We start from the raw sequence: 14154 nt of genomic DNA on the forward strand, positions 1-14154 counted from the left end.
GGTGGGTCATCTAGGGGATTATGTTTCTGTTGGCCAGGTATGGTTCCCAATCAGAGGCAGCTGTTTGTCGTTGTCTCTGATTGGGGATCATATTTAGGCAGCCATTTCCCCTTTGTGCTTTGTGGGATCTTGACTATGGATAGTTGCATGTTAGCACTATTGTTAGCTTCACGTTTCGTTTAGAGATTTATTGTTTTTGGTTTTGCTGTGAGTTTCACTTAGAAATAAAAAAATATGTGGAACCCAGATCATGCTGCGCTTTGGTCCAGTTATTATGACAATCGTGACAAGTAGAGATGGCTGTGTTTTCTGTTTGTTGAGATTGACAGTCTATTTATTGTGTTGAAAACGCAAACCATGAAATTGAAATGCCCGAAATCGGTATGTTTTGTTTATTGGTTGTGTGGCGCATTGGCATAAATACCTGTTGAAGGAAAATTTGTTGCATATATTTTTTATTATATATCTGGCATCAAAATGTTGAAAATCTGATTTCCCCCTAGCTGATGACGGATTGCAACTGGCTCTGATCATGAAGTAATAAAACAGGCAGGGAGAGTGAGCTCGTCTGTGGTGATCAGCAAACCTTCAACCTTCTGGTCGTAAACATTATTTTGAGTTCATTCGTAAGCATTATTTTGAGTTAAATATATGAGGGGGGAAGGTATTCAATTTATTTTACAGTAAGAGGGTCATGTGAAAAAAGATATATAAAAAACATGAAGTAGCAAGTTAACCTATTTAATCCCATCGGTCACAATAGTGACCGTAAAAAACTTTTTAGTTATAAGGCTCTAAATCTTTTACTGAATGACGTATCAATGCATTTACAGCAAATATTGAAATAATAAAGGGTCTCAATGAAAGATGTGTAGTGTCACATGTTTAGTGTAAATTGTCACATGACCAGAGCTGTTTACTTCCTGGTTGCACCATGAGAAGAGGATGGCTGCATCAAAGCTCCCAAACAAAAGGTTAGTAAAGTATGTTAACATAAAGATAGGACAAAGATTTTTGGTACACATCATCTTTAAGGTGTCTAGTATTGATACATGCATTTGCAATTACTCAACTTTGTTCAGTGTGGTCATAGAATGTGTAAACATGTTGACGGCAACAATAGTGACCCGTGGGATATCACAGTGCATCTAGGTATACACATACTGATACACATACATAGGTCTTGTTCTACCTAACTTTCTACTCTGTTCTTTCTTTTAGTTTCACTTTGAGTCAAGTTCGGGATATGTTGGATCTAGGTGACTGCCCAGACAAGGCATGCAACATTGCAGTTATCCCTCAAAATGAGAAAGATGCTGTCCTGAGTGATTGTGATAGCGATGGGTCAGATATGGACTATGGACAGGCCATTTGCCAGCCAGGCTGTTGAATGCATATGCTGAACCTATGCTAACAGATCATGACAGGAACAATGTTATCAGTGATGAAGACCTACCCCTCACCCCCCATCCACAACCTCCCCCACCCCCCTCCATTGTTGATAATGAAGAGCCAAGGGACCTCTACCCGCCAGAGGGTCCAGTCAGAAGAGCCAAGGGCCTCTACAAGCCATAGGGGTCAGCCAGAAGAGCCAAGGGAAAAGCTGCAGGTGGCCAAAAATAAAGATTGAGTGTTCAAACGATCGAAGAGGCCTGCCACCGCTGTGATTCCAAAACACATAGTATACAGCCCAAATATGCAAAAGTTTTGCACGATACCACTGAGCCACGGAAGGAGGTCTTTACTGGCTGCTACTGTTGAAGATCAGGCAAGATATGACAAAGCTTCTCACTGGCCAATCAACACGATGCACCGGTTCCAGAGAAGTCGTCATTGTGACAAACGTACTACCTATGCATGTGAGAAATGCAAAGCGCCACTGCACATTGAGTGCTTCAAGATATACCATGGACAGTAGAAAAGGAGATAAGAGCGAATGAAAAAGGGCTGAAAAAGACAATAAAATAAAAATTGAAAAGTCGATAAAGGGTGAGGAGAAGCAGTACAACGGACTCTAGGAAGAAAGGAAAAGTCGACAAAAAAGACAATCAAAATGACTGAAATGTTTTTGGAAAAGAAGGTCAATTGATTCAAGACATACTGTATGACAGTAGGTCTGACTCATCACAGTTTAAAATAGTTATGCACAAACTAATCTTGCACTTGGTTCTGAAGCCTACCTCTATGATGTGTATATATATATATATATATATAAGCACTCATTGTGCAGTGGCGCTTTTTATATAAATAATTGTATTTTGTTCAGTGTAGGCCTCTACTTGAATGCATATTCTACAGGCTACCTCTATCCTAAACGTTACCTTTATGTTCAGTGTAGGTCTCTACTTGAATGCATATTCTACAGGCTACCTCTATCCTAAATGTTACCTTTATGTTCAGTGGGAATGAATCACACGACTGCTATACAGTTGTTAGTGAATGTTTCACTAAAATGTCACAATGACAATGTTACAATGAATATTGCACTAAAGTAACAGTGTTACAATGTATGTTACAATAAATTAACAATGTTGAAATACGCTGATGGTTGTTTTTTTGTCTTTGCTCTCAGTGTTCATATCGTGTTGTATAAGGGTTTTTGATGTGTAAAATAGTCACACTAGAACGTGACGGGGCATTCTAGAGGCAATGCTGGGGACTGCCAGTGACAGAGTTTTAAATGTGTTAATAACTGGGTTGGGATTTATAAGAACTTTGATAACTGCATAGGAGAGATATGTTAATTTAGTATACGTAACATTATCCCACCGGTCACAATTGTGACCGACCATAAAACACACTTTTTCACCTACTTTTCCATTAAAATTTCAAAAAAGAATGATTGATTACTTCAAAGGGTTACTAATGACACTTGATTTGGATATTTTCATGTCTGGGAAAAATTTGGGATTAAATGGGTTAAGTGAAGTTGCCATATACCTAATATGTTGACCTTTAGGATATTGGTTAGGCTACAGTGAAATGCTTGTGCTTTTAGATGATAGCCTATAAATACTGAAGCAGCTCAGATGTAGCCCAATGGCTTAATACTAGGTAGGTCAATCGATTGAGCATAAATGAAAGTGATGACAATATTTAGCTATTATATAATTCAGTAATCTCGGGTTTTCTTTTGAATTCTTTTTTTTTTTAAAGTCAATCCTTTGTGTCCGACTAGTTAAAGAAAAAAATATTCCAGTACGAGGTGAGTAATCGCTGTCCTGATATCTAGAGACGGTGGCAGAAACATTATGTACAAAATAAGTTGTGAAAAAAAACAATAGCACAATTGGTTAGGGGACCATAAAACTGCAGCCATCTCCTCCAGTGCCATTATCATGTGATCGTATACAAATGTAAGCAAGGTTTGAAATGATTATGTTTTAGTCAAATATTATATCCGTTTGGGTTTCTTTCAGTCAATTTGCAGTCTACAAATTATTTGTAATTATGTTCTAGCACCCGACCAGCCGCTCAAGAAAGAAATCTAGTTGATGATCCCTGGTGTAGTCTGTTGTTATTATTTTATTTGTTTCCTATTTATTTATGTTATCCAAAAGTGTCTAGTACGGTCATTTATCATCAAGATTGGGGGTAAAATATCACTGGACTGTCCATATTTTAAATATGTAAAGAAATCAAGCCAATTTGGGGTGGGATTTAATTATTAGTGCCAGAAGGACATGGACCAGAATTGAACCCATGCCAACCTGGTAGGCCTATATGTGCATGCTCAAGTCAGTGACCCTAACCACGAGTCCACCCCAGGCCACGATTTAACTGAATTTTTACCTTAGGATACACTTGCATGCCGTAACCTAATGGCATGCAAGAAAATGATTTTGATGGGAGCAAGCCATGATCCCAATGACTGCCCACTCATGGGGAGAAAGAGAACTGCTCATTTTCAGAGACTCACCAGGCTCATTTGAATTTCCTATGCAGCAGGTACATTTTCAGCAAAAAAGAGTGATCAAGTTAAGATCTGTACTAAGCAGGATCAATGAGTTGGCCAGCTAACTTTGATAAACAACCCAAATTATCTACTGATTTTCAAGAACATTAAGAAAGCCAGACTTCAATGTGTTTTTGGTTGTTAAGTCAAATAGACAATGTTCATTTCAAGCTATCCTTTCTAAAAAAAAGTAAAAAAGGATTTCTGAATATTTAGGCAAGTTAGCTGGCCAACTCATTGATTCTGCTTTGTAGTATACCCCTCAGATGTTGCGCCCCTATCTTATTGTGTGGCTGTTTTATTGTTGTTGTTATACCTGCCAGCTAACCAGGTGTAGAGTGGGGAGGAGAGAGGAGGGGAGCACGGAGAGCCAACTCTCGACCACTTGGTGCCCTGTGGTGAGGAAGTTCATGGTTTATCATGGACTCTGGATCAATGAGGGCACCAAAGGATTTTTCTCTCTGTATAACCGTGTTGTACCTCACGTGCTGTCCGCAGTCAAAGAGCAAATGTACTGTCAGGACCATGACAGAATGACATATAGGATTATAGTACCTAACAACTCAGAGCTTTTTCTGGTCAGGAAAATCTCCAGTCCCCGATAATAAGAGGTGAGAATTTGTGCGAGATGGCTGTCAATAGAGATACAGTACTTTTTTAGGAAAATGTAGGGAGGCCTGGTATAAAGAGGTCATTCAGGTCATATACTGTCACCCAGGATGTCACACACAGAGCAGGCCCTGTCCTGGCCCCACTTCGGCAGGAATGATAAGAATGGACATTTACATTCACTGTTGTGAATGGTGTTTTTTGTTCATTTGTTTGTTTTATCAATTGGACTCAGGCCAGGACCTTCAGAGGGTCTTTGTCATTGGTCAACACCAGTAGGCAGCCATTGTCATTGGTCAGAGCATGTTCTGTGAACTGTGAAAGAACCTATGAGCATCAGCAACATCATCAGCAGCTCTGCCATTATACTGGGCCAGGGCTACATTTCCTGCAACACGGCAGCTGCATTATCACACTTTACAATAACACAACACAGGGACATGAGTGGGTAAGCCATCAAATACAACCCTTCTCTTTCATACCATACTAATCTACCTTCAATAGGTACACTACACTCTTTCTGTTTCACTGAAAACCATGCCGTTCACCTTTGGTTCACCCACCAACAACTGAGTGTTTCCCTTGCTATAATGAAAACAGATAGCGATTGTTTGAAGCAGAGGTGCACTAGAAACACAGTTATTGACCAGGGGAGGGATGGTTGAATGATTGAACGAACAAGAGCTCTGCTTCAGTTTTCACCAGTGCCGCCAATTACCACCCCATGTGTTCCTCTTTGAATGACAGGATCGACCAGGTGGAGATGTTTGTGAGAGAGGGGGGCATTTTGTGAAAGAGGTGGGTATTCCACTTCAGACAGAGCACAGAAGTTCCCTTCACAAAGACAGATCTTGTGCTTGACCTTGATGCCCCCCCTGGCAGTGGTAATTTTAGCGTTTCAATCTTGGTGGGGCAAAATAACAAATAAAGGGGGGATTCATGCCAGCAAAGCCACTACACAAAACAACACTAAACAATACATGAATTGCACTATAACAGTGCCCACAAACTGTTAGGGCCTACACAAAGCTGCTCAAAAGCAGAGCTTTCTTTTCAGCAGCATTTAGTGAATCCTTACCACTGCTACACCTCGCTATAAGCAGAGCCTTGTCTGGCGGAAAAACAGTTAATTCAGCCTTATTTACTGCTTTAAAAAAAAAAGCTAAAAATTAAGACAGCTGATATGGCTGACTTGCTTAAACAAAAGTGGTTTCTACTGACAATTGAGATGTACAAATTATGGCATAAGGGGACAACGAGAAGATAAGAGGTAATCTGTAATTTTGATTAAGACATTAATGAGAGAGCTAGGACGGACGTAGTCAATATAACCATTTGTTCAGGACTTTTGAAATGTACAGCGACAGAATTCAGAACATGGGCCGTTCTTACAGTATTATCCCTGTACACCAAGTTAGAACTGTAGGATAAATAAAGGGGCATAAAAGCAGACAATGAAAGCTCTTACAATATGTGATAATAACATTTCTCTAAAACGGGCAATAGGCCACATGTGCACCATCAAGTCAGAACAGTAGGCTAAGTTATGAAGGGGAAAGGGACCAAATTATTAGGGTGAGGCACATGTGCTACTAATGGCTTCCTACACAACATACACTTAGTATTACTGTCTTAGCTACAGTATACATATCTCCCTGGCATATTACAATTTATGTGGTAGCATACAATACATTTTACGACTCACCTTGTTTTGCTGTGCTCACTTTTACAGGAAGGTGGCGCTGCGGTCCTTCTTGTGGGCAAATTTTGTCATCAAACTTTATCATCAAAGTCTGGCATTCTCTGGATTTATGGTGCTTTCAAGACAACTGGGAACTCTGAAAAAAACAAGGTTAAATCATGACATCAGTGATCTTCATGTCGGAGCCTTGGAATTCCGAGTTCGATGACTGTTCCAAACGTATTTTCCCAGTCAGGGTTCCCAGTTGTCTTGAACTCACTGAAGTCTGATATTTCCCAGTTCTGAGTTTCCAGTTCTTTTGAACACAGCATGCTGGATTGACAGCATGGCCAATGTATTCTAACTTTTCTGGCCCATGGTGTTGAATGTTTATCCTTTTAAGCTTAGAAAAGAGACCCTTAAATCCAGACATGGACCACACACTCACTCCACTGAATAGCAGGCTAGTGATTGCTTTGCAACACTTGCAGTTAGCCACTGATTCCTTTCAAACCCCTCATTGTTGAATTTGTGATTTCCAACTTGTGTCATGTTTATGTCCAGTGGCCGATGAGCACCGATACATTTTATCTATAATTTCTCTTTATATGACAAGGATTTGACAGTAGATTGTTGACGTGATTCATGATGATGAATGCTTGTCTAGCTTTTTAGCTACGATTTTGAAAGTATGATGTTGACATGATCAGTCCAATCAAAGCTACGGTAGATATAACGTGATTTGATGTAATTTTATCTGTGGCTAATGACCTTGAGCCTTCTTGGATGTGCACTTCTAATGTAACTCTATGGCAGCACCAAAGGGGCTTGAACTTTCGAGCTCTCCCCATAGATTTTACAGTGACGTAGTGTCCCCATGAGTGACAGAACACTGAGCCAAACACGGTGCAACGAACGAACATTAAACCCCTACGCTCCATATTTTCCGCTGGCTGGCCCACCACCACAGAAAGCACTGAGCTAGGCGGAAACACCTGCATTTTAGAGCTGCCTTAGTCAAGAAAGCAAAAAAAAGAGACCATGTTTGTATCCGGCTATATTAAACGCAAAGATTCTTCTTTTTTTACATTGTCACATCAGTTTGCAAACACGTGTATTAAATTCCAAAATAACATGCAAAACAGGCAACAATACGTATGTATATTTTTAGCTAAACAGGTGGGGCAGAGCGGGTCGTCACTGCCCCCTGGCTGCAAGCAGGTTATTTGTTTGTGTGGGAGAGATGCTCGGTTCTCTCTGGTCAAGGTCATCAGGTCTACTCCATGTCTCCACCAGGCATATCTCTCTTTATTTATATTTGAGTAATGTATGTGTGTGAGAGTATCCATGACTGAGTGAAAGAGAACATTTGAACCTCAGCTCTCACACAAGCTCCCTCACTTGGCTCTGTTTGTCCAGGCCAGGTAGGCCAGGAGAACAGCCCAGGGAACAGGTCTGGGCCTCTGAGTGTGGAAACTGGGGCCTAGAGCAACAGAGCAAGGTGACACCAGGCACCACAGAGAGCCTGTTAGGCTCACTTAACACTGGGGAGAGCAGGGCTCTGGTCAAAAGTAGTGCACTACAGGGAACAGGCTGCAATTTGGGATGCTGGCAGACCAGGGGGAGCTGGGGGCATAGCTGTGTGTGGCGGGAGCCTCTACATTTTGTTCTAGTTAGGAACTCTTTCAGTGGACCTGGGTTGCATTTTAAAACAAGCAGCCGGCGTGAACGCAGTACACACACAGGTGCAGGGAGGAATGACGTATATAGGCACACACAATCGCAAGGATACTCTTTTCTCTCCCATCTCCACCCACTAACTAAATGGTCACATTCTGCGAGCAGTGTGAGCTACAGGGGAGGCAGAGAGGGGAGGCAGGGAAGAGAAGGGAGGCATAAAGGGCAGGCAGGGGGAGGAGGGGAGGTGGAAAAGGGACCAAAAGCCAGCTCTGACTGACTTCCTATCTCACAAAATGAATATTGAAAGATACATTTGTTGCCATGCATTGCGCATAAGAAAGTGTTCTCACCCATGCTTTGCCACCAAGTTCAACTCTAAGTTTGAAAATTGGCCTGAAATGTTAGTGCTGCTTTGTAACAATGTCCATTCTGATTCCGAATGCCTCCACCTAGGCTTCAGTGTTTTGGCTCCAGTTGGCTTCTGTGTATGTGTGCATACCTGTGTGTGTGCGCACTGGTTCCTTTTGGCTTGGATGCAAGTGTGTACGATTGTGTGTGGGCAAGAGCCGGATGGAAAGAGTGGGAAGTAAAATAAAGCACCATTCAGTTCCACAGTCAGTAACACACAGACAGAGAGCCATAGTGCTGCACCAGCACCGGCTGCAATGACACACTCATTGCTGAATCAGTGCAGAGCCAGAAACAAACCAAATCTTGGCCAAACAAACAAGCACAAATGCCATAAACAATTATATAAATGTCTGACCAAGCTGACTGCTTATTGGCCACAGGGACATTCTATTCAGGCATTCCTCTACAGATGATTAGAGGTAGGAACAAAAGTATTATGACACCCTTGATGCATGCGTTACCCTGAGGTCAGAGTGCAGGGAAAGGTCTACGAGGGTGTTGTGAAAACACTCACGCTGCCTTCCCAATATGTTCAACATCTTAGCTATTTCATTCACCATCGGCCAATCGCTGAGCCGTTTTCCAAGTTGTCAATCGGACCATTGAGAAGGGTTTAGAGTTTAGGCAATAACATGTAACCACACAAAAAGTGAAGAGGGAATGGAGTAGGCATGTGGAAAGGATGGAGGGGGAAGCAGCTGGATGGCTTGTTATTCTCCTACGAATTAGGCCTGCGTACACAGACCGCAGCAGTAGGCCAGGCTTGTCCTGTCTCTCCTCTGAAGATTGTAGACTCACAGGGCCCACCTCCTCTTCTACCGCTTTACTACTGGCTGAATACGATACACAGGCCAGGTACAGAACCATCCTACTCAGGTAGAAGAGATGAGAGGATGAAAGGAGGCAGGAGAGGGTAAGAGGAGAGCGGTGGAGGGGAAAGAAGGACAGGAGGAGAGAGATGGGAAGGGGGAATGGATGTTAGCCCCGGGGGCAAAGATATGCACTGATACAGGTGGCTGAATGGGGGCTCAGCAGGGAGAAAATGAATGGGTGTTGGTGACACACATCTCCCAGACACTGGTCAGTTTAGATTTTTTTGCTCTAATGGTTTTGGCTAGTATTGGGGGAGGGAAAGCTGATCCTAAATCTTTGCCTGGAGGCAAATTCTACCTGGAGTGTTCCAAAAGGGAAGCTCCCTCATCGCTTACGTAAGACCAGCTAGATCAATGGCTATAAGCTGGGCCACAAACTAAAGTGTTTGGTCCTGAGGCAAAAATACCAACATAATTTAAAAAAAACAAAATTCTGGCAGTCTGACTAGGAAACGGTCCTTAAAGCGGCAATCAGCAGTTGAAACAGTAACAAAGTGGCCTCCCCGTCACAGTTTTGTTCAAAGCTGAGGGATGGGGCTGGAGAAATGTAACCACTCTCAATTTCACAGAGCTATGGCTGCAAGGACTGATGTTCCATGATATCAAAATATAGTTTTAACCATGTTTCGATGGTATCTAGAGATTGTTTACATTAACTTTCTTTACAAATATCGGAGTAAAACAAGCTTATATTGTGGGTTCTGATGAGGTACAAAAATGTTACTAAGCTCAAAAAGTTATATTCGTCAAGAATCAATGGGTACATATCAGTGGAAGCTGCTGAGGGGAGGACGGCTCATAATAATGGCTGGAATGGAGTGAATGGAATGTTATCAAACACACACATCAAACACAAATGTATGTAACGACTGCAGATTGCCCCTTTAAGACAACTGCAGTCTACGGCTGGTGTGGCATTAAATTGTTAATGTGGCCAGATTATATTAGTGATACTGACGTTTAACTCACTGAGTACAGTACGTTTGTTTAAACAACTTCACCACCTAGTGGAGAATAGGCACTTGAACAAGATCAATGCCAGCATCAAATTAGTCCTGTCCACCAGCCTGATACTGGTGGTGGTGGGGGGGGGGGGAATAAGGATGATACTCAGATTAGCAATAGGCTGACATGTGTAAACAAGTGTGCCCAAAAGAGCTGTTGATATATGCCCCAAATTGCTGGCCTGTTCGAAGGCAGCTAGCTGACCCAGCACTGCTCCCTGCCTCAATCTCTACCCGGCAGGAATAGGACTGCAGAGTCATCACTGTCTTTCTCTCTCTCTGCCCCCCACCCAACCCACTCTCTAATACACACATGCGCATAAACACGTGTACATGCTCACAAAATGTGATTATTCCATACATCACTTTCATTACAGCTGCTGATTAATTCCCAATGACAATACACAAACATGAATGGTGACATAACTGTCTGGCAAGTGGTAGATGTACTGTACATTCACAGCAGTATTAAAAGTACCCTGAACTCTTGAAGTACTCTTCTGAAGGGAGAGGTAAGTTACACATGACATGGTGGAGTGGCTTTCCACTGTATTATGTGACTAAACAGCAACACAATACAAACCTACATTCTATTTTCACAGGATTACATTACAGTGACAACCCAGTCCTTTGAAATGTCATTCAATGTTTTGGTATTTCAATTTCATCTTCTTCAAAAATTGTAAACTGTCAAACGTTATGTGCTTAAGTTAAGTAACATCCAGTAGTAGATCAAGGTGGTCAGAATGATGATAGTGTGTGAATTACTCCGCTAAACCCTCATAAGATTCTCAAAGAGGAACGCATCTTATTCTCAATCCCACTCAGGGTCACGGTCGAGATAAAACAGAATCAGATGATATTGGTCAGGAAATGAAAGAGAAGAGAGAATGCAGAAGCAAAAGGTTATGTCCCAAATGGCACCCTATTCCCTATGTAGTGCACCACTTTTAACCAGAGCCCCAAGTAATACACTATAGGGAATATTTGAGACGCATACACAAGATCTGGATAAAATATAAAGCCTGTTTTAATAAGCAGCATACGAGCTGGTACCTGCTTTGAAACTGTTGTGGCTATGGTTTTCTGTGATGTGGTGGCTGGGGTTATTACAAACAGACTTTACACAAAAGTCAAGACTAATTTCCCTTCCTATACAGTCTCAATATTATGAAGTGATGTAATAAAAAATAAAAAGGCATAACACAGTATGATTAAAGAAAGTTGTCATGGCATAATTTAGATCATAACATTATAATGCTGATGATTCAATGGCTCGATGTTATGCTGACTAAACATTGATTAATTTTATATTGAAGGACTGTGCATTCGACACACCATTCCATAAAGTAGACATGTGAAATTTCACCCGAATGCCTAAAACAGACTGATGGCCAGTCTTGAGAAAAAGCTTCAAACATTTCGTACAAATGTCTGAAAGATACTGAAGGCCAGAAAGTAGCTTTTCAAACATCTTCCTATTCCCTCCTAGTGCCTCATGGACTGGATATATCATCTCATAGCTTCCTTGTTCCTGCTCGTCCATGTTTGTCTACATCCGTCATCATTATAAAACATGGCCCAGGCCAACACCACTAAATGCTGAAGCCATGGCACCTCTCTTCTTCGACCAAGCAATGCAGTCGATGTTCATTGACCGCACTGAGCTGAGGCTGGCGTGCAGCTCTCGTCTAGTGGAAACCAGACAATGCCTTCCTGAGAGATGAAAGTCAAAGTCCTTTAATTCCTGAAGTGTGTGTGCTAGAGATCAGAGCGGTGACATACACGTAAACGTGCAAGGGTGTGTGTACACACACACTGGCTCAGAGATCAGAGGGGCAACATCAATCCATCTGACCCGTCTGTCTGCAGTCTCAGTAGCGATGCACAGCAGAAGTGTGTGTGCCAACACCACTCCCTCCAGTCTCCTGAGAAAAATGCTGTTGTCTGCCTGACTCAGGTCTGCATCAGACTGCAACAGACAGCACTGGTTACATTCAGACTCACTCCTAGGAGGAGAGCACAAGTCTCAAATCAATTTCTATTCCCTGCATAGTGCAATGCTTTTCATCAGAGTAATACATCATATAGTGCACTACTAATGACCAAAGTAAGCAGCTGTGAATAAGTGAAAAGATTATGGATATTCATCATAGATCTTTTCAATGGCCTTGATGCATCACCCTAATTTAGCTAGAAGGGAGGGTGAGCGACTCAATGATATCATGATGGAAAGGCAGAAGTGTTGGTAGTCCACTGTATAAACACTGTGCTCAGCTGCTGAAGGGTGTATATCAGCAGCATTAAGATGACACAGAGCTCCCTGTATCTCAACATTAGGGGTCTGCCATGTTACAGAGGTCACAGGGAGGGCAAGTCAGTCAGCCCAGGAAATTAATTCACTTCACACAACAATACTATTTCCCGCAAGCAGCTCCTCTACTCTGCCTCAGGCCACAATACAGGCCCCAGCTGGTTTCTCCTCTACTCAGACTCAGGGTCCATCCCAAAGTCCACCCTAATCCCTATGTAGGGCATTACTTTTGACCAGGGACCATAGGGCAGTAGTGCACTACATAGGGAACAGGGTGCAATTTGGGACACAACCTTACACACATCCAAGGCTTCTGACTATCCATTCTCCAACTGTCTGCATGGCTATAAATTTGTCCAGGCTTCATTGATGGACGACGGTTTCTCAGTCCAGCAGAGGAAAGAAGCGAGCCACATCAGGCAGTAGCCTAAGCGAAAGGACATGATGCAACTGCTTCACTGCTCTGTAGCGATCCAAACCACAAACCACAGTTGGAGGGGTGAGAGGAGAGGGAAAGACAGGGCACAGGGTTTGAAACCAAAGAGAGAGGAAAGGGGGGAACGAGTATCCTGCATTGCACTTCCGTGGCCCATCATTGACTCTACATCCATGGGCACACTGCCCTCAGAGAAGTGAATTCAGATCATAGCATGACATTCATTAAGGTCAGGCCCATCCAAAACCAGAGTCATCAACATGCCCAACCAGCTGGTCGGCCTACAGTCTCAGACAATTTAATAAGGGGTGATGACACCAGAGATGCATGTAAACGTATCAATGGATGACACCTGTTTTGAACTCATGAAAGCATTTCTGAACGAAAATAAACAATTTCATCATCCCTTGGGAAGTCCGTCTGTACTCCCTGTCCTTGTGGTCACCCTGAGTATAATCAGACCATGTGGACCTCAGCTGGCCTTTATTGGCAGCACAAAACCACAACAGATGTGGAAAAGAGCCTAGCACCCCTTCAACCAACCAACCAACACACACACACACTTACTTTTGTACTTCAGAGGCCATTTGACAGTTCAGGCAGGAATTTACTCCACAAAAGGGTTAGAATGCAGGCTAAAAAGAACATCAATGGAGCGTACTAGTTCCTTTTGAAGTGCCTTGGTCTAGGAAAGTCAGCTGCAAAGACTTCCATGTCAATCTTCACAGTCTATTGTTGTTTTCGAGCTTGAGAGCAAGAGCGACAGAGAGAGAAATGGTGGAAAAGAGCAAAGTTGAAGGACCACTCATGGCATCACTAAGTCTCCACAGCAACCTGTTGTGACACGAACACATACTTTCCTCACTGACTGCAATACAGTGTTGAGTTGGTGGAGTACTGCAAGTGCAGCTTTCCTTGTGTTTCAGAGCACTATTAGGGCATCACAAAAACTAAAATCAGCAAAAAAAAGAAACGTCCTCTCAATGTCAACTGGGTTTATTTTCAGCAAACTTAACATGTGTAAATATTTGCATGAACATAACAAGATTCAACAACTGAGACAAACTGAACAAGTTCCACAGCCACATGACTAAAAGAAATGTAATAATGTTTCCCTGAACAAAGGGGGGGTTCAAAATCAAAAGTAAGTCAGTATCTGGTGTGGCCACCAGCTGAATTAGGTACTGCAGTG

The 14154-nt window shown here is 42.4% G+C and overlaps 1 long non-coding RNA gene across 1 annotated transcript; it reads left to right on the forward strand.

The window, feature by feature from the left end:
* Positions 1 to 909: 909 nt before the first annotated feature.
* LOC139534108 (uncharacterized) lies at positions 910 to 1297 on the forward strand. The gene is made up of 2 exons (XR_011666911.1): positions 910 to 974; positions 1222 to 1297. It is a non-coding gene; the product is annotated as an uncharacterized lncRNA (long non-coding RNA).
* Positions 1298 to 14154: the final 12857 nt, after the last annotated feature.

The sequence above is a fragment of the Salvelinus alpinus genome, chromosome 11 (genome assembly GCF_045679555.1).
Source record: "Salvelinus alpinus chromosome 11, SLU_Salpinus.1, whole genome shotgun sequence".
Taxonomy (NCBI): domain Eukaryota; kingdom Metazoa; phylum Chordata; class Actinopteri; order Salmoniformes; family Salmonidae; genus Salvelinus; species Salvelinus alpinus.